We start from the raw sequence: 18,637 nt of genomic DNA, 5'->3' as shown, positions 1-18,637 counted from the left end.
CTGACGCAAGTCAGGGCTTCCGTCCTCGTTCCACCTGTCACTCTCTCGATTCAACCCACCAGCGCTACAGCCCATACTGATCAGGGTGGTATTTGCCAGCCAGGGTCAGGACCACTGTCCAAGAGGAGGAAGGTTGCACGTGCAGTAGAGACTGGGACCCCAGACACAGCTCCGGTCTCCGGCACGTCGAGGAAGAAGCCTTTCTGCGTGCAGGAACTCGACTTCCTTGTGGACTACGTGCGGGACCACAACCGTGATATGCTAGTGGGGCCGAATTGTCAAACTACGGCTGCCCATCGTATGTCCTACTGGAAGCAAGCATTCGGCCATGAGGTGCGCACAGCTCAAGAGTGCAAAAAGCGTTGGGATGACCTCAAATGGAGTACTAAGGCGAACCTCACTTCGCATACCAACAGGAATGGTCGAAGGAGTGGGAGAGATGCTGGACTTTGATGCCCCATCCAATGGGTGTTGTTGTGTGTTTGTCGAGGACATGTGTGGTTTGCTTGTGTGATGTGTTGTGATTGACTGCCAATACATGTCATGTGTTCATGGTTCCCATGTGCAAGTCATGCAATGCTTCAATGATGCGTGCCTGCTGTGCAGGATGCTGGACATGTAGAGCAGACGGGGACTGTCCTCTCTGGGATTATGTTATTGCATGACTGACATGCATGTGTCTTCTGCCTGCATGCAGGTACTCCACGTAGGCATGCTCCCTTGACCCTCCACCCCCCTTGCACCCCAATTCCACCATGGCACTGGTGTGCATCATGTTGGCGTACTGCAATGGCCTGTTCAAGGCTCCTGTGTACATGCAAAGTTCCACCAGCTAACCTCCCAGACACATGCAGTGGGGTACATCCTCTGTCCTTGATCCAGGGTGTCTCACTTGGACTGTGCAGATGGCAGATTCTCCACAGGGACATGAGTGCCCATTCATGCTCGATGTGCATTCCATGCATGCCCCTATGTATCCTTGGCAGGATGATCATAGTAGTACGTGTCCAGGATGACCTACATTTCATGGCATTTGATCATCAATTCCATGCCCACTCTGGCTCAGGCCAGCATCACACACAGGTTTAGGGTGTCACAGTCTGTGTGGGGCACAGGCCTCCCCCTGTTTCAGGCCCACTGACTCTGTTCAACTGGTGCAGTGGCTTCTGCACACATGGGTGTACTACTGAGGGTTCATCATCTGCTGTGTTGCTGTGTTGTCAGTTGACTCAGATGATGCAATTGACGCTAGTCAACACTGTCTGGCAATACACAGGTCTCTGGTCACCCTTTCGCTGCCATGCAATGCCTCCCTGCATTTTCACTTAGGTGGGTGAGGGGTTTGCTTGTAGCCATGCAACCGTTTGCATGCACATTGCACGCGATGCCTGAACATGCCCTTGCACTGCCTTCACGTGTATTGGTAGACTTCTTAATGTACTTGTTCATGTAGATAGTGGGTCACGTACACATGTTCTGCACTGCATCAACCCACATCAGAGCCGGGTTACACCCTTCAACAGGACTACTCACTGATACAATTTCAAAGTCACCTGGCATGTATGGACTCTTTTTCATACCTTCTCTGTCATGTATGCGACAGGCACAGGTGCATCCTGTGACACATGTACTCAGTATTGGAACTCCCTAGTGGTTGTTTAGATGAGTTTATTGGTCAATGTGCGGCCTATACCAACTGGCATAAGGCACTGATTGGATGCAGCCTGCCAATTGGGTTGTGATGACTGTGGAGCATCCTTCACGTGTGTTTGTGTGCACTTCCACATAAATCAAAGCAAGCAGTATTAGAGCTGCTTGCTTTGGTGTATTGGATGCTGGTCATGTTCACAATATCGGTGTATGGGGAAATGGGTGTTTTTGAATGCTTTCACATGTACATATGCAAGCAGCTTCAATGTTGTGTGGTGCAACATTGCGAGTACTCCCTTATGTGTTTGTGAATGTGTCCATTTCCACATGTGTCTTCCACAGCTTTTTTGTTGACTGACTAATATGTATCTGATCAATGTTTATGCTGGTGAGATTTCTGCATTGCGCACGTTATGTGGAACTGGCATGATCTCAAAGGTTCACTGTTGTGAAGTATGTGTATGCCCAGGCCCACTTAGCTACTATGGTGGGTCCTGGCCGTGGTGATTTCCACACGGAATGATGTAATCTGGCACATTCATAGCCCAATGTGCTCAATCAGTCCCTGAGTGGGGTTGTGGAGGCCTCATGGCCCGCAGCTCGGACAGTATTGGGCGTCATGGTCCCTCATGCCTGGTTGCAGGCCATTGCTTTGCTTGTGACATTCACTATATCTACATGGCCCATGCCACCTGGTATGGGCCGAGCTGCAGATGGATGTAGCTATATTGATGATGATGCTTTAGTGATGCATGTCTACATGCATGGTACCTGTTTCATTGTGTGTTTGGAATCACTTGCAGCTGTGGTCATTTTGCAGTTCGGAAATGCTTATGGTGCGTTGCATCTCTTAGTTGCCATCTGTCTTTTCTGCCTGTGAGATGTGCCTGACAGAGGTGGTGTCTGATGGAGATCATATACTACATTTTGTACTTGTGTAGGCTTTGCTATTTAGACACATCCATTTCTGCTTTTGGGATGTGTTTGCATATCAAGGCCACTGGATGCATGCCAGGTTCTCATTTGTGTGTATCATGTCAGCTTTGTGTGTTGGCTGTCAATGTGATGTCTATGTGTGTGTGTGTGTATGTGCTTCTGACATGTGTACTAATGTTTATCTTTTCTCCACTTTTCAGATGATGACGCAATGGAGCCCGAGGATGGGGTTGTCATGCCAGACACAGGGTTGCCATCACACCAGCAACCCGGCACAAGTGGGGATCGTGGGATGGTAGGCCACGAGAACAGGACAACCCATTTGTGTACAGACCATCTTGTCTAGGGCTGGCAATGAGTCTAGCTCGGAAGATCACTCTGACGACAATGTCGAGTTGGATGTGCATCGGGTCCATTCATCAGGGGTGAGTGATTCTGATGTGGATGCTCCTCTGTCCGCGACACCTGCACTGAGGGGCCAGACGGTGGTGGGACCTCCCCTGTGGTGGATCGGGACGCAGGGTCACCCTCCACTCCAGTTGCTGATATGCCTGGGGCATCAGGTCGACGGAGGAGTGTAGTCCTGCAGCCGTGGGCGGTGCCAACCCAACAAGGACGCCGGCTCCTTGGGCCCCGCAGGTGTCAAGTCCAGCAATGTGGTGGCCGTGCACCACTGGGGTATACTGAGTGGGAGCAAGCCATGGTTGCCAATTCAGAACACCAGGGGGCAGCAATTGATAACATTGCTGAGAGCATGAAACGTGTGGCCCAATCCGTGCTACCCCCTGCTAGGCAGGTGGTACTCCAGCAGCGGGTTACAAAGTCCACGGCCCGCTCGCTCAGGCTGGGCATGGCAGCCTCAGACAGGGCACGCCGGGCTGAAATGGTTTCTTTGCGTCAAGCAATTGCTGCTCACGCAGAGGCACACATGGAGGCCATGAGGGTTGACTACGAATTCCTCAAATCTACTCTGGCTGTGCTCATGATGTCCCAGAGGAGGCGGTCAGAGGAGAGGTTGGAGCAGCTAGAGAATACCATCTCAGCTGAGCTACGTGCTTGCCGGGAGGTGTGCCAGTTGTCCAGCCAGGCCATGCAGGAAGAACTCTGTGTTACACGTGTTAGCTTGCAAGAGAAAGCTCGCATATCACGCAAGGTTCTACATGCTGACCTACGTGTCATCGCCGCACAGAACCAGGCTCACCCATCCCGCAGACTTGCTGCCGATGAGGGGCAAGCTGCACCTAGGCGTGGTCAGGGTACTGTGCCACGTCAACCTTTTCAGCCAGAGGGTGATGAGGACGACGAGTTATCTCCCACACAGGTCGGGCTGTGCAGGCGTTGAGCCCATGGAGTTTTTTTTTTGTCTCAACATCATTGCATGTGGGTGCACCCTGTGCCTCCCCCCTCCTGGCCCCGGGTCATATGTGGCCATTTTTTATTTTTCTTGTTAGTTTAGATAGTTAATATGGTTTTAGATAGTTAGTTTAATTAGGTAATGTAGGGTTTTTATAGTTAGTTTAATTAGTTAATATAGTTTAAAATTGTTTGTCTATTGTGCATTCATGTGATGGTGTGGTGCTTTGTGGCTTTTGAAAGCATCCACTGTCTGTTCCAGCTGGGCCCTTCAAGCTTGTCTCGTGTATGTGTTTGCAGCTTGGGGTCCTGACTCACATGGGCCACTCCTGCTTCCCTTACTTATGGGCTCGCAATGATGGTTCGGTGTAACAAACATTTACACAAGGGTTTTGGACTTTCATCATATCTGTGGCCTGTCTGCTGCTGTACTACTTGTGTTAATACCCCTAGTGGGGATTGAGTGGATTTTATCCACGGCAGTTCTGTAATCTATTTGGGTGAGTACATGATTGATGTGTCCATTAATTGATGTGGATTGTGATGTATGTTATTTTCTTGCCTGTTTATGTGCTTGATGCACTTCATGGTGTAGACAGTAGCCTGCACCCTTTGCCTGTCAAAGTCACACTGATGGTGGGAGGTGTTCTGATGTGGGTCTCTAACATGGCCCAGTGACAACCAGCATGAAGACACACACACAGGGAACTTTCCAACATTATTAATATGTTTTATGGCCTTTCTGCAGGAAAATGAGCCTCCAGACTACCTTTGCCAGCAGACACAGGGCCAAGTACTACAGAAACCTGGCCACGTTCGGTGGTGCAGACGTGCGCATGTGTGCGCAAGCAGAAGCACAGGGCTTGTGCTCAGACGTCCGATAGAATCAGATGTGTTTCCAGGAACTCCAAGCAAGTTGAGCAGCACAGGGGACCACAGCGCAGCCAACCTTCCACCAGGCCTCTTGCACATGCATGCTAAGTAGCGCCAGTGCTGGGGAGCTTGGCCAGATATTGTTGTAGAAATGCACAGTACAGCTAAGATGCATTGAGGGACAAATGCCAACTAGCTTTACAAGTTGTCAGGGGCACACGCAGGGGCTGTCGCACTTATCCTCCAGTCCACTCTGCTCTGCAGAAGCTGAGTTATTAGTGCAGTAGCGTTCCTAGCCAGAAAGTTATACAGCGCACAGGGACACCCAGAGAGGCACAGACTCGTGTGCAGTGCATATCATTTGCATGTGCAAATTGCCACTTGCACTACCTATTGTAATCCACGGCTGCCAGAACACGACTTGTACTAAAGTCGCACCTCGCTATACGCGTCTAGCAGCTCACCCAGGAACCATTCTATCATGTGTGATTCTTGACGCATTGGTTTTCCATTTACTGCACGCCCACGTGTGCCGGCCTTACTGCATTGATAGTCTATGGACCATCACGGGGGCATGCTAACGTATACGTACATAGCAGCAGACAAGAGAGTTTGTTTGTGGAGAAGTCACTTACTTTGGAGCATGAATGGTGTTGTGTGTGTGTTGTAAACACACACAGATTAGTAAATCACGCTCTTTGCAGCATTGAACTGATCCTGTTACCGGATCTGAGAGTGCGCAGGCAGGAGGCCAGCACTCACCCCAGAGATAAGTCTCTCTTTGTCTTGCATTTGACTCATTTAGTACAATGTGCATGAAGAACATGGTTTCTCTGATTGAGTATGTGTTATTGTCTATGGTTGTATTTTGCCTACTTTCCCTTGCCAATCCAACTCCCCTCTTCTGCCCCTCTTTCCGGTTATCCTGAATACCAATGCCTGTCCAACCAACGGAACCCTGATCCTCTTTCCCTGCCGGGGTCTCAGAGGCCTGTGTAAGTTTTACCTTGCAGGCGCCCAGACCACGGAGGGGGTGGTTGGTTTGTGCTACTCCTGCGCCTGGCGACCCGAGCTGTGACACTACCCATCAGTTGTTGCATCCTCATTGTATGTTGTTTCCGGCAAAAGGTACCCATCCTGTTGAACCATTGTTGAACTGTGCTACCTTGGTAGTTCTATCATTCTGCTTGTACATGTGCCTGGACTTTTTTTTCCACTTCAAGTAATCTACTGGAGACTCTTCCAGGGTTTTTTGTGCCTAGAGGATTTTTCCCTGGTTTAGGGGTTTGGCTCCTTGGAGTTCTCTGCGATTTGGGATTTTTACCAATCAAGGAGGCCTCTGAGGGGGCTGCACCCTATTTACACACAAGACGGCACATGAAGACCAAGGGGTAGGTGTATCCTGTAGCCAGGTAGACTTAAAGGGAGAAGGCTACATTCCCCAGACACAGTTGATCAGAAGGTCATGGTGATGTGTAAATGAGGGAGGGCCCTTTGTTGTTGGACTGTAAGCCTGAGCTACAGTGTTTGGGCACTCTCTGACAATGTCATGTGGGGTACTATGTACATGATGTGTTCTGCTGGTCAATGGCTGTTCCTGTGTTGTATTTACTTTTCAGGTGTCAGGGGATTGTTGTGCTTTGGCATGCTGGGGTGTACACATGGGCAGTGTTCACATGTGATGTAAACAGGACACTGAGGGTCACTTGATTTCACATAAATATATTGAGTGCATGTCCCTACTGACACACACTGTTGAACAATGCTCCACCACATGTACAACCACCCTTCCATGCCCACAGGTGCAGACATATTGCCTTCTCGGGCACACTGTGTCCCTGCAGCGCATGAACAATTACCATTTGGGGATCCTGTACATGCGTCCATAAGTTATTTTTTCTTTGTCCTTTTCATGTGATGCTCAAGGTTTATCCCCAACACAATGGCTGCTCACTGTGCTGTGTGCTGAGCAGTGTGTAGCAGGAGACACACACAGCACAAGGGTTCGGGAGTAGCGATTTTGCCTTGCCCAATGTGCATGTGAAAGGCATTCAGTGCTGTGTTCAAACTACCACTGGTGGAAGGCATTTGTGTATGACTTGGAATATGTGGGAGGTTGTTGGTCAGTCATTTCATCTGATTCCATGTCAGGTGTCATTGTCTCAAGCCACTTTCCATTTATCACATGTCACTTTGTATCTTATTGGTCATGTGTTGGGCTTTTGCTGTTGCATGCCACGTCATGGTGTGGCAGACAAGGGTGATGTGGTTTGGGAGGGTTTGGGTGACATACCAGGGATTTTCATGGCCTGTTTTGCGGGGGGGGAGGTGATACACACCTTGCATTTGTTCCTTTTGATCACACGGGATTGGTTATGTTTAAGTAGCTAGGGATACACATCCTCAGGGTGGTAAGGTTGTGACAGTTGACTGTCTCTTTGTCATCATCGATTGTCACCTGGTATGTGCCAGGCCTGTGTGGACTCCTGAGGGGCGGGAGTTTAGGTGAAAAATGTGGCCACAAGCTGGGTCCAGGCTGCCTTGCCACTTGCCCTTTCCCCTCCATGGGCAGCGCCTGTGCCTGTGGTTGGGGATGTGGGGGCACCACCATGTCCACCAGTACACCCTGCCGTGTTGCAACATTGTGTAGGACACATGCTGCCACAATGATCCCGCACACTACTGGGGGTGCATATAGTAGCTGTCCGTCAGAGCGGTCAAGGGAGCGGAAGTGTGACTTGAGCACTCCGAATGTGCGCTCCACTATGGCCCTGGTTGCAATATGGGCAGCGTTGTATCTTGCCTGGGGTGGTGTGGTGGGGTTCCGAATCAGCGTCATCATGTGGTTGCTCAGACGGTAGACACTGTCACCTGGGGAGGTGATAATGGTTGTGATTAGTTGGGTTTGTGTATTTGTCTGTGTGTGACATGCATGCATGTGCACAGGCATTTGTACTCACCGAGGAGCCATGTGTCGCCATGCTTCCCAGCTTCCAGGGCCCAGCTCAGGGCAGACATTCTGTATATGGAACTGTCATGGGTTGAGCCAGGGTACTTTGCATAGACAGAGGTGATGATTCCCTTTGCATCACATACAACCTGCACGTTGATGGAATGCCAGTGCTTGTGGTTTAGATAGATGTGCTCAATGGCCCTAGGTGGACGTAGGGCCACATGTGTGCAATCTATGGCACCAAGCACTTTGGGGTAGTGTGCCACCCTGTAGAAGTCCTGGACCACGGCCTACCTTTCTGCAGGAGTTCTGGGCATGTATATGTGCCTGTGGACTGAGGGGCGCGCAGTCATGATTGGCAACACCTGGTGTAGGCAGCGTGACTGCTTGGGCTGTGAGACCCCCCACTATGGCAGTTGTCCGCTGAAATGACCCATAGAGGGTGATGTTCGACGAGCAGCGTCTTGGAGGAGGTCTACTATTGACTACTTATTTTTGTCAAAAGATCTTTTTAGTCTGTGTAAGGACTTTACCATTAATACAACTCACTTGAGTGACCACCACAAGCTAACATGTTCCTTTGTAGGAATAATCATGAATAAGATTAGAAGAGTTACACCAGCTCTCAACGTGAATAGTGGGAAAAAATGTCTTGTAAAGTTTGAAGGGGCGGTTCACACTTAAATAAGGACATATCACGTAGGTTTCAGGATGCTAAGGATTCCGTACATCGTTTGCTTTTTAATCCATCAACATTTGTGTCTTTTGTATGGGATGTAGACACCCCCCAAACAGTGGGGGAGAGGACTGAAAGGTATCATCAATAGAGTTTCATATGAAGAAACCTTAATACAAAAAACAGAATTAAGGAAAGAACCCTGATGGCTTATGTGGAAACATCTAAGCTTGGAAGAGCAGAACATCACATGAAGAAGACTTCACCTTAAATCTAGTCGAAATCGCAGAGGCATATTCATCTGCAGAACGACGACAAACAGATGTTGAGAGCACTGGGAAAACATAACATTCTAAATTTCTGGGCTATAGTAAATGGGAATGAGGAAAGGCGTAATGTCATAGAGGAACAGGTCTGGGTGAAACATTTTATGTCTCTATACGGACCATGAGAGGACTGACATTGGATAATTGTAAGTCAGACTTAAATCTCACTTTAGATCTAGTAAAGGATGTAATATACAGGTCTTCAGGATCCAGAGCCTTGGAGCCCAATGGGATAACAAATCAAAACTTTAATTCTGACATTCCTCTCTAGTCACTGATTCTATAAAACCTCTTTTGCAAGATAATCTGCACAGGATGCTTGTCTGAATCCTGTAGAGAAGCCATTGTGATACCGATCTATAAGAAGGGCGATCTGGCAGATCGTTAAACCATTGCTCAATCTCCATCCTTCAAGAAGATAGTAAAATATTTGCAGCAATGGTTCTGAGGGACCTGGAAAGCTGGATAAAGAAACAGGAAACCCTCCCAAAGAACCAAATAGGTTTCCCTAGACGCCTATCTACCACTATGAATGGCCTGATTCTAAGTGCAACATCATCCAAATCATTTCAGAACAGAGGCCAAAGGCATTTTGGAGCCTGGGTCGATCTCTTGCAGGCCTTTGACATAGTCAATTGCTTTCAGCTATGGCAGAAGTTGAGACAATGGGGGCTCCCTGAACCACTTTTGACTATGATCATCGAACTTCATAAGAAATCTTTTCTGAGAATAAGATTTGATTCTAGAAGTAAGTTATCGGCCCGAATTCCAACGTTCAGAGGAGTGAGACAGGGCTGCATCGTAGCACCTTGTCTCTATAATCTCTATTTGTCAGACTTGTCAGAGACATGCAGGGGCGGGGACTTGCTATTATCATCAACGGACTGAAAACCCTAAATTGGGTGGCCTACGCAGACGCCGTTGTGCTACTATACTAGACCCCCGTATGGCTCCATTCCCTCCTAGACGCCTTGAGACAGTTTGCTGCAATTAACAATTTAAGGATTAATCCTTCAAAATCAAAAATAGTCATCTTCAAACGCCCATTGACAAAGGAGTCGAAGTGTATCTGGAGAATATCTGGACAAGTGGTAGAAATAGGAAAAGAAGTAGTATTCTTAGGATGTCATATTCAATCCTTTCCTTCTAAGGGATACATAGAGGGTATCATGTAGGGCAAGCTTACTCAACTTGGGAGTCAAAGGAAAACATTGAACAAAAGTACTGTAAGTTCTCTTTATCAGCACTGATAAATTATTCTATCAGTAAAGTGGTTCCAATCCTGATGTATGGAATAGATGTTATTCCTGAGATCAACACAATACATTGGGGCAGGCTTGAGGGCTCACTGTGGAAAAATGTCCTATCCCTACCCCAGTCCTTCCCTATCTCTACTTTGAGATACAAATTGGGTTTGCTATCTCTCCAATCACATATTTAGTGGCGAATACTGTCAGTTTTCAGACAAATCTGGGAACCACAAGCCAATTCATTGGATGAAAATCTGAAAAAAGAACTAGCAAAAAACAATAACCCCTTGCTATGTGGTCTGGCGAATTATGCCTCTGAAATTCTGTCCTTTTGTGAAAGTGAAGTTAGTGACCTCATAAAAAATCCTATGCTTGTTAAAAATCATTTAAAAAGAAATGACTGGATAAAAACAATCGATAACATGAGGTAAAAAAAATGTTTAATTCTGGCTATCTAATTTGTTTTCAAAATGATAGAGGTCGTAATGACTTTCTGAGATTTAGGCTTAATCTATTATCTATGAGGGAAATCCTTTATTCTAGACACAGAGATATGTATAGAGATAATAAATGCCAATGGTGTGATCTAGGGCACACTGTAACACTAAGACATATCCTGATAGATTGTTCAGGTACTTTCATGCAGGGGGTGTCTAAGTTCTCGAGATTTGTGGATAAGGAGGGGTGGCTAGAGACACAAGATATCTGGGATCGTTTATGTTCAGGTCATGAAAGGCTTTTGACTGCCAAAGTAATGTCATTCATGCGCAATTTAGCGCTCTTAAAATGAAACAAATTATAGGAGAGGACCTCTCGCTCTGCTCACAATTTTATTTTCAAATGGTCGTTTTTAAATTTCTGTAGTAAAATTATTTCATTTGTTTATGTAATTTGTTTAAATGTAAATACGGAAACAGAATTGTTATTTATTGTATATTTTCATCATTTTGTACCTTTGTGAAAAGCCGAAAATATTTTTTGGCTGAAGCACAATACAAAAAAAATTAATAATTCTTATTTACTGAGTCATCTTGCCACTAATGCTAAACAGACCTCCATGAAACCTATTATCCCTGATGCCCCTATTTCATCTATCCCTAAATTTAAATTACAAAACTGTACTGAGGGAAAAATTCATGATATCATGACCCTCAAATCGGCCATATGCTCAGGCAACCCCTGTCCTACCAACATCCTGAAAGACTCTCTAATTGTGACTATCCCATGGATTACAAAGCTTGAACGTGCTTTCTTCCTTGAAAATCACTTGTATCACCCCGTTGCTTAAAAAGAGCACCATCGATCCATCCATAGCCAAAAATGATTCCACGGTAACCTGTGTGCCATATCTACTAAAAATCCTCGACAGAGTTGCCTATCTACAACTCAAACATTTTGTGGAAGAGAATAAACTCTTGGGCACTCACAAGTCTGATTTCAAGGCTTGGCACAGGACTGAGACGGCATTGTTGGACCCTAAGTCCAACATTTCAAAGATCATAGAAAGGGGAGATCCAGCCGTGTTTATGTTATTTGACCTCTCTGCAGCCTTTGATCTCATAGATCACAATCTCCTTCATGAAAGGCTGCTCGACATCGCTAAACTTTCAGGAAAAGCAGCTGATTGGATTTCCTTTTTTTCAGAGTTCTAGAACCTCAAGGGTAGCTTTCAAGGATACCAAAGCCACTCCTATCCTCTCTATGTGCAGGGTACCTCAGGGTTCTTGTTTGTCCCCCACCCTGTTTAATGTTGTCAACGTTTGTAGTTCTCACCTGGGTCTCACCATCACTGTCTCTGGTGTAAACTTTGGCATCTGATAGAGCTGTGGTTTCTTCTTCGGGGGATCCCTTCTTTTTGAAGAGGTAGGGTCTATTATCTATGAGGGAAATCCTTTATTCTAGACCGGGAACTCGCTACTTTTGTTTTACTGTGGAAACAGCACCAACACCAAGGGCATACCTCCGGCGTAGCACTAATAGGGGAAAAGGCCAAGTGGCACAAAACACCCCAATTGAAAGTGTTTGAAGGGAGCAATATCGATAATCCAGAATATTGGTTATGAAACTGGTATGGATGTTGGTAGGCATTGGTACCACAGAAGAGAAGTCAATAAGCTGTGTTCCAGTCCACCGGTTGAATGTTCAAAGTAAGAATGTAGAAATGTCTCGGAGTAGAGACTCTGTGCACAGGGAATGCTGCAGCAGGATAATTAGACCAGGCTACTGACAAAGTTCACTGCAGACAATAAAGGATTTGGCGGCAACAGGAGTCCAGCCAGGTAGAAATAGAATACAGGTAAACAGCAAAGGCCCTGTAAAGTGATTACTAATTTGAGTACAGCCGGTACATAGTACAAAAAGAGCAGAGTAAGAGAGAAGGACAACCAAAAGTGCAGCGTACCGTAAGAGCAACGCTGGAACTGGAAAATGCTCTTAATGGTATGCGCGTGGAATGAATAGAAAGGAGAGAAAAAATAAACCCACTTACCAGAGTAACATTAAGACACCCTAGACCGCATATCAGGAGGAAGGCAACAGAGCGGTAGCGCAGTTTAAAAAAGGATGAAAAGAAAAGGCCAACAATAAGGAGGAAAGTTTAGATGGAAACAAAGGCAAAGAAACAAGTGGAGATAGCGCAAGCTGTTACCAAGGGGTGGGGGGCAGGGGAGAAAAGGCTTGCCACCTACCGTTAAGCAAAACAGGGGAAAATCAAACAAACTAGGTAGGCAGGTGCCGGAATGAGCAATAGAATTTGCAAGGTATACAAGCAGTTTACCGAAGGCAAAACAGAGCTGGCAAAGGCGGAAAGAGTACACTTCCTAGATTTGCAATGCACAGAGGGGTGGAGCCAAGGAGGTGATATAGGAAACAAGGAAGAGAAAGACTAGACCATGCACCTAAACGGTACGTTAATGGTGGAACTTCCACCGTGTCCAGTGCTTCCATGCACCAGCCCTCATGACAAACGTGTACATTAGACCACTACTTTGCCTTCTTGATGACCTCTGTGTCCAATATGCTAATTAAGCAGATGACACACAGGTCCTCTTAGAGTTATCAGGTACCTATGCCACTGACCTCAAACATGTGAATTGCATTTAAAATGAAATTAAAACCTGGTTGGCCTATAATTATTAAGCATTTAGCACAGAGAAAACTGAGCTTCTGATTCTTGACACATGCCCCCATCTGAAGTATATTGACCACAGTTATTCCCATTTTTCTATCATGGGCAACAGTATCCCGGTCAGTAAATCAGTTAAAACTCTTGGTGTGATATTGGACTCTGAATTATCCATGAAACAACATGTCTCAATTGTGCGCTGATCTTGTGGATACATTGTCAAGTTATTGTATCAAATCAAGCCATACCTTTGCATTAAAAATGTCGCTTCTGGCCACTGCCCTAATTAATTCACAGCTTTATTATTGTAATAGTCTGCTTGTTTGCATCTCACAATCTAATCTTGCTCATCTACAAACACAAAATATACACTCTATACAAGAATGATCATTTATCTACCTACAGAAAAAAGTTACTCTGGCTTCCGGTCAGAAAAAGAATTAGATGAAAGTTACTTTCCCTGATGTACAATTGCCAGAATGCCACCGCTCCTCTCTACTTGGAAAGAAGAATCTCTTGTGCTCAACCGATCAGAGCCTTTGCTCTAATAACTCTTTAGAGTTAAATGCTTTCATTTTTGTGCTCCCCAGGAATGGAATATTCTCCCTAATGCTTGTAAGCTATCATCCCCACTTCTGGTCTTTAAAAAGGCCACCAAAACATTGCTCTTTAAGTCTTCTGATTGGGTTCCACTCTCTACTTCTTTGCCTGATTTGCTCCTTCTGATCTACCTGTCCCTTTGTTTCGGTTTGCACTGTGAGCCCCATGGGTGTGTAGCGCATTGAAGAATTTTAAATAAATTAATTAATTAATTAATTAAGAGGGGCTAAGCATTCCTTGGTGTCATACAGAACCATTGATGAGAATAAAAGTGGCAGTATGGTATGAGGACGAATGGAATGAGGGTATCATGCAATGTTGTGCTGAAGGGTCGGTGGGATTTGAACAAAGCATAGTAGCTAAGGTAAATGACAGCTGCAGGACAATGTGGGGGCAAATAAGTACATGCATTGACTCTGTTGCATGAAAAGCATCAACCAGTTGACATAAAGGGCATTAACACCGGCTGTGCCAAGGTGGTGAGGAAGGCAGCGTTGATGCAGGGCACCCCTCTCATTATGGACGTTTGGTGGGCCTGTGGATCGAAGGCCTATTCCCAGCTTCCTCCTGACTGGAGAAGAATTTGTGCAATTGTAACTTTGCACAGCCCCGCCCTGGTGGTGCCTCAAACATCACTGCCATGGAAATTGCAATGTGGAAAACAACGACACAGCAAAATGAGAGGCAAAAGTCAATGAGAATAAAGAAACAGGAACATTTTAGCACAATTTTTCTGACATCCAAAATAGTATGTCTTGGACCTGTTAACTGCTTTTGAAGGAGGCTTCCATACTAAGTTTGAAACAAGCTGTTGCACAGCAATACCAGATGGAGAGGCTTCAAATGAAACACTGACAGCAGCAATAAGCGAAATACATACCCTCTGCGAAAGAATGACAAGCAAAGCTAGTGGAGTGCAATCCATTAACTGGCTGGACAATATTTTCACAGGGATTCCCATCTGGCTTTCTGGAGTATTTCACGTGATGTTGGTCCACCTGCTCATCACCTTCTGCATTGGAAAATATATTTTTAGACTAATGATGCACCTGCGTGTTGAGATGAAAAATAAAAAAGAGAAGGGAACTAATAAACTAATGGGGTACATTTTGGAAGATATTATTGGTGGGTGGGTTTGAACACAACCTGAAGATATAGAAAATTATTAACAATTTTAGATATCATGTCTTAAGGACTGAGAGGGGTGTATAAGGGTGGAGGACCCAGTGGATAATTGGGAAGAAGTTTGAGGTGACATGACACGATTGCAAAAATGCAAATTCAGTATAGTAAAGAGATGCAAACTTACCAGCTGTGAGATTAGCACTTGACCTGGGAGTTTCTTTTCCCAATAATCACTTGGTTATTATGACTAACCTAAGAATACCTCAAATAACAGTGTCCCATGTGTAAGAAACTAAACAAAAATATAATGAAGATGGACCACAGCTAAGTATGATAACATTTAACAATAGGCTGAGGCACAGTAAATATGCCTCAAGTCATGCTTTTTCTAAAATGTGTGTTCAGTTTATTAATCGCTTTGAATCTGCAGTGGCTGTTAACACACTGTAAGTCTCACGATCCTAGGATGACATGGTAAGAGGCAAAAACAATGTTTGCTACTTTCGAGGTCGTAATGGGAGCTCACGAGTCTCATTGAATGGCAATTAATGCACAATTACTTTAAAATCCTGCATAGTTAATTTGCGAAGCCTTGTCTACTGGTGGTTTCAAAAGCCCACAGCAGTTTCAAATTGCCCATCCAATATACTACTGACTAGGAAGAAGTAAAGAGTTCTTGATGTGTTACTTAATGTGATAACTTGTTCTTAGTTCAAGGCTCGGACTAGTGTCATGGTAGAAGGCTTTCTCATGAGAATAAAGATTGGATGACTGGGACACATGAATAAAGTTCTGCTGGTCATCTGAAATGTTTCAATGATTTAGCATACAATGTGGGAATTGGGGGTTGGATTGTGATGTCACATGGGCTAGCCTGTGGTGGTGTGGTATATTTTGTTGACCCAATCACAACACTGCAATGTATATTTTTCCATAAGGGTTGACATGTGTTCATCAACCAGCTGTGCACAGAAACACTTATTGTGTTACAAAATTAAGAATGCTAATTGGTTTAGATTGTTATTAAAAAAACTTTGATTTAGGGCTGTTACTTTGACAGTGCCTTTTCATGCAGTTCTGTTCCGTACTCTGTTTTAAATTGCTGTCCCAGCTGTGTCTGGGCCCTAAATAAAACTGTCTCACTTCTTGCTCGAAGTACACTCCTTTTTTAATTACATTTCTAATGTTCAATGCCAAACTTTGCGGTGACCCCCTGCACCGTTCAGTGGCATTAGGGAAGAATTAAGGCTTATGACTCTGCAAAACCAGTATATACCGACCTCCTAATAGAAATGGAAGGTGAAGTATGCTGGAAGATATGGAATACCTGTTGCACGCTTGTGCCTTCCAATGAAACTTCAAACAGGACGCTTATCAGAACTATTGCTGCCCTGCAGAAACTGAAGGTGATCATGGAAATAGAGACTGGGTTCACCAACAACTCATGGATCGACTCTTTGTTCTGGTGGGTGCCTTCTTCTTTGAGCCTTGCTGCAAACATCATATTCCCTATTCTTTGATTGATTGATTGATTGATTGTTTGATTGATTGAAGCGCTTCAAGGAGGGAGGGAACATGGGAAAATACAGTTACATTCTTAAAAGTCCTTGAAACAATAAAGAATGTGAAAAATAACTATCATAATCAGCCTGGCGACATTTCAGGTGCAAGTGCATGGATCAATTAAGGCAAAGAGGGCAGGGGAAAAAGGAGGCAAAACCAGCAGTAACATTACTATGCCTGACGACAATTGTCGAAGTGCATGAGGATACAAGAGGAGTGGGGAGGAGGGGAAGAGGGGTGTGGAGTTAGGGCAAAGGAGAGGAACAAAACAAGCATATCATAATAGGTCAAGATGAATTAGACAGGAACTGGGAAGGGAGTGGGTGGAGAAGACAAGGAGGGAGGGGGAGACAGACAAGCTGCTATCAAAGGTAACGGGACAAATGATAAGAGTAAGTGCTAGTGGACATAAAAGGAGGGGGTTGGCAGGGCAGGGAGGCTGTGAAATAGAGGCAGCAACGATTACTATGCCTGACGGCAATTAGAGTAGTGCCAGGCTTCAACAAGAAAAGGGGGGGAGGGCAAGGTGGCTGCGAAAGACAGCCAGCTACGAATTACTATGTCTGACGGCAATTGGGGTAGAGCCAACATTTAACAGGAGGAAGGAAGAGGAGGAGGAGAGGAGAGGAAAGGTAGGCAAGAATGGAAAAAGAGGGGATGGCAAGGGGAGGGTGAGGAGCACACAGACACTCATAGGATGCAAGGGGGGTACACAGACACTCACAGGGTGTAAGGGGGGACACAGACACTCAAGGGGTGCAGGGGAGCACACAGACACTCACAGGGTGCAAGGGGGGCATACATACACTCACAGGGTGCATGGGGGCACACAGATACTCACGGGGTACATGGGGGCAAAACAGACACTCATGGTGTGCATGGGGGCAAAACAGACACTCATAGGGAGCAATGGGGGCACACACATTCTTGTGTTTTTTCTCATTCAATGTATACTACATTGCTGCCATGATGACTGTAACATTGTCCAGGGCTAAAACCATCATCACTTCATCAGATAGGGGTACTTTAACTGAAGGTATCTTGTGCCCTCCACCAAATTGGCCTGCTTGTGTGTAGCAGCAGGTAGATTGTGGGAACGGTGGGGGATGAGTTTGGTTTGTTCACCGGAGGAGTATGCCAATATTGAGGCTGGTTGTTCCCCAAGAAGATGATTCTGATTTGTTTAACAAAAGGGAGTAATGTTGGGGTGGTCAGGAAAGGTCCCCATGATTATGAGGGGTTCATGTTGCATGCACTGTATGACTAACTGGGGTGGCGGTGAGATGGGAGCCATGTTGCAATTTCATAGGTATCAAAGATTAGTTAATTATGGATAGGATATGTTACTTTAGTGTTCCTGTTGGATCTAGAAATTGATACATATTAGTTTGCATGCATGCAGAAAAATGAAATGTTAAACTGACCAAATGTAAAAACATACGTACGTAATAACAACAGAGCAGTTGGGACCACTTTTGCAAAATGTACTTTGACTTAAAAGGCAGGTGAATGAGGAACTTCAACCTTTGTCATTACAGATGTAGAAAATAGCCATGAGTGTTTATGGTCTGAAAAGTTTCATAGATGATGAACTTTTTTTTAAAAAAAAATATTTGTATATGGTTTAAAAAACCTTTACAATATATGTCACAATCACAAACAACATACTAAATCAACAGTTCCCAGAAAAAAAGATTTACATTTAAACAATACTACAAATTCATACACTAAAATCTAATAAAAACAACTTCCACTCAATCCGATCCTGGGTATCCGTTTCCTCTAGTGGCTACCCGCTGTCTCCTCATTGCAGCCTGGAATCTTAATTTCTCAAACTCAGACAAATGTACCAATTATTTTGTTCTATCATTATAACAGAACCCGCTACTGGCCACATCCATTGGACTTAAGTGAGGAAATTCAAAGCCTTGAGTATTTCAACCACTGCTGCTGTTAGCAGTACTTCTTGACCTGAGAACAGTCTGTCCCAGATATGTTCTCATAGAATGCCATCCTCTCTATGGGCCGAGCTTCGTAACTGGCTAACCTCAGGGGCCAAGTCCCTTCGCACTCCATTAATAAGTGCAGAACAACTGGTTTGATGGAGTGGCACAGATGTTACACAGTTTGATTACTTTATCCCTGTGCTTGCGTAAATTCAGGATTTCCCCAGTGGGTATGAGGTGTAGTCTTATCCTTAGAAAATTA

The sequence above is a fragment of the Ambystoma mexicanum genome, chromosome 6q, assembly GCF_040938575.1.
Source record: "Ambystoma mexicanum isolate Mex_15411 chromosome 6q, UKY_AmexF1_1, whole genome shotgun sequence".
NCBI lineage: Eukaryota > Metazoa > Chordata > Amphibia > Caudata > Ambystomatidae > Ambystoma > Ambystoma mexicanum.
The sequence above is the reverse complement of the archived record's forward strand: the minus strand, read 5'-3'. Positions refer to the sequence as shown.